Here is a 3,294-nt window from a genome sequence, read left to right as displayed (position 1 = left end):
ATGGTACAGAGTCAATGTGGAGGCTATATACAGGGGGTACAGAGTCAATGTGGAGGCTATATACAGGGGTACTGGTACAGAGTCAATGTGGAGGCTATATACAGGGGATACCAGTACAGAGTCAATGTGGAGGCTATATACAGGGGGTACTGGTACAGAGTCAATGTGGAGGCTATATACAGGGGGTACTGGTACAGAGTCAATGTGGAGGCTATATACAGGGGGTACTGGTACAGAGTCAATGTGGAGGCTATATACAGGTGGTACTGGTACAGAGTCAATGTGGAGGCTATATACAGGGGATACCAGTACAGAGTCAATGTAGAGACTATATACAGGGGATACCAGTACAGAGTCAATGTGGAGGCTATATACAGGGGGTACAGGTACAGAGTCAATGTGTACAGGGTACAGGTTAGTTGAGGTAATTTGTACATGTAGGTAGGGGGGTAAAGTGACTATGCATAGATAATAAAAAGCAAGTAGCAGCAATGTAAGGGAAGGGGGGGGGGGGGGTGAGGCCAATAGTCAGAGTCAGGGTGGCCATTCAATTAGCCGTTCAGCATTCTTATGGCTTGGGAGCAGAATCTGTTCAGAAGCCTTTTGGACCTAGACTTGGCTGATCTGAGGCCCCATGCTAAATATGTTCATTCTGTTGAGGGGTAATAAACATTGTCATGCCCTCTTCATTCAGGAACTTTAATCTCTCAACTTGCCCCACTACAGCCCCGTCGATGAGAATGGGGGCGTGCTCGGCCCTCCTTTTCCTGTAGTCCACGATCATCTCCTTTGTCTTGCTCACGTTGAGGGAGAGGTTGTTGTCCAGGCACCACACTGCCAGGTCTCTGACCTCCTCCCTATAGGATGTCTCATTGTGGTCGTTGATCAGGCCTACTACTGGTGTGTCGTCGGCAAACTTAATGATGGTGTTGAAGTCGTACTTGGCCACGCAGTCATGGGTGAACAGGGAATACAGGAGGGGACTAAACACGCACCCCTGAGGGGCCCGAGTGTTGAGGATCTGCGTGGCAGATCTGTTGTTGCCTACTCTTACCACCTGGGGGGGCAGCCTGTCTGGAAGTCCAGGATCCAGTTGCAGAGGGAGGTGTTTAGTCCTTAGCTTAGTGAAGAGCTTTGAGGGCAATATGGTGTGGAACGCTGAGCTGTAGTCAATGAACATCATTCTCACGTAGGTGTTCCTTATGTCCAGGTGGGAGAGGGCAGTGTGGAGTACAATAGAGATTACATCATCTGTGGATCTGTTGAGGCGCTATGCAAATTGGTGTGGATCTAGGGTTTCCGGGATAATCGTGTTGATGTGAGCCATGACTAGCCTTTCAATGCATTTCATGGATACAGACGTGAGTGCTACAGGTCAGAAGTCATTTAGCCAGGTTACCTTGGTATTCTTGGGCACAGGCACTATGGTGGTCTGCTTGAAACACGTAGGTATTACAGACTCAGACAGGGAGAGAGAGGTTGAACATTTCAGCGAAGACACTTGCCAGTTGGTCAGCGAATGCCCGGAGTACACGTCCTGGTAATCTGTCTAGCCCTGCGACCTTGTGAATGTTGACCTGTTTAAATGTCTTACTCACATCGGCTACGGCGAGAGTGATCACGAGACAATGTTGATTCCACGTCATTTCAACAATATTTTTTTAATGTGATGACATTGAATCAAAGTAGAAAACTGATTGGATTTGCAAAAAGTCATGAAAGTAAAGTCATTATAATTTATTTTTTTCACCCGACTTGTAACCTTAATCCAATGACAGGGTGAAATGTTTTGTTGATTTCACGTTGAATTCAGGTTAGTTGACAACTCAACCAACTGTAAATCAAAACTAGATGTTGAACTGTCTGTGCCCAGCATGAGTCTACTACTTACTAGTGTGCAGTTACTGGTGGGCTACAGATGTACTATAAGGTCATTGATCGTTCATAGATCTCTCAATGAACACTATTTTTTCTCTCTCACACACACACACACACACACACACACACACACCTAATCTACTGTAGTCCTCATAGAAGGATTTCCAAACAGAATGCTCCACAGGACATCCATTGCCATAGGACAGTGTCATGACAACCACTAGCATTCCCTGGGTGTGTCTACGGAATCTGCAGCCTTCCAGTCAGTTGGTTGACCCAGTGCCAACTAGCGTTCTGTGCTCCCGCTACTGCTGTCTGAGGAAGACAGACATCTCAGATGGGCTGCACGAGTGAAAAGGTCAACAATATTCACGTGGTTGGTGTGTGTGTGCTACTTCATTTCATGCCATTTGCACCCTGTCCTCGTTAGGTCTACCGTAACGTCTGCATGCGTCTTAAGAATATGATCATTATTATTGATGGAATATGAGCGCCGACTGGGGATGTGATTGCAAAGCATAGTCTAGCTACGAAGTGTTGGTTCAAAATGTAAATTAAATCTAAAAAAAAAACATTGGTAAAAATGAAGCAAAAAAATAAATAAAAAATACGATTTAGCCTACCTGTGTTTTACCTGTATCTCTCAATAGAACTTTGATAACTTTGTGCCGCTTCCGCCCATTCTGTCTCCTATTCTTCTTGACAAGAGAAAAACCACGGGGATGTGTCGAAAGAAGATTAAGGAAAAGAAAGCGTAAATGTAGCTCAAATCTAAACGTACCGTATTGTACTCCTAGACAGAGGTCTGATTCTACTTGGCACCGTCGACTGCGTGCCAAATTCACGCGCTGAATCTCTCCGCGCATTTGTCGTGACAGCGGTCCACCAACCGTCGCAGTCTCTCCACAACAACCTGTATACTGTAGCAATTGAGCCTGGGGATGAGATTACAACAGTCTTAACATGGAGGGACGGATGAATGCCATTTATCAAGCATGTTCGTATGTATGCTTTGTTTAGTCACACTAATTTGTCATAAGAATTTGTTCTTAATTGACTTGTCAAATTAAACAAAGGTTAAATAAAATAAGATTTTTTTTTTATATATATATAATTAAAGGAGACTTCCATCAAAGGCTGCGTTTTTACTTGCGGCCTTATTCTGATACATTTTTCCACTAATTGGACTTTTCACCAATCAGATCAGCTCTTTTGACAATAATTGGGCAGCCAATGAGATTCAGATTCCCAGGCTAGGCAAGCGAAATCACCATGAAGCACCTGCTGTGAAGTGTTGACTTGGCCAAACAAGGAGGACAAATTAGCCTACATATTCCGAACAGCTGTATCCTGAGCAAGCATAACTTTATAACTTTATGGTGTGTATCCTGAATCTCAAATGGCATCCTATGTACT

This window comes from Oncorhynchus masou, chromosome 3, assembly GCF_036934945.1.
Source record: "Oncorhynchus masou masou isolate Uvic2021 chromosome 3, UVic_Omas_1.1, whole genome shotgun sequence".
Lineage (NCBI taxonomy): Eukaryota > Metazoa > Chordata > Actinopteri > Salmoniformes > Salmonidae > Oncorhynchus > Oncorhynchus masou.
Note: the sequence above shows the minus strand (reverse complement) of the source record.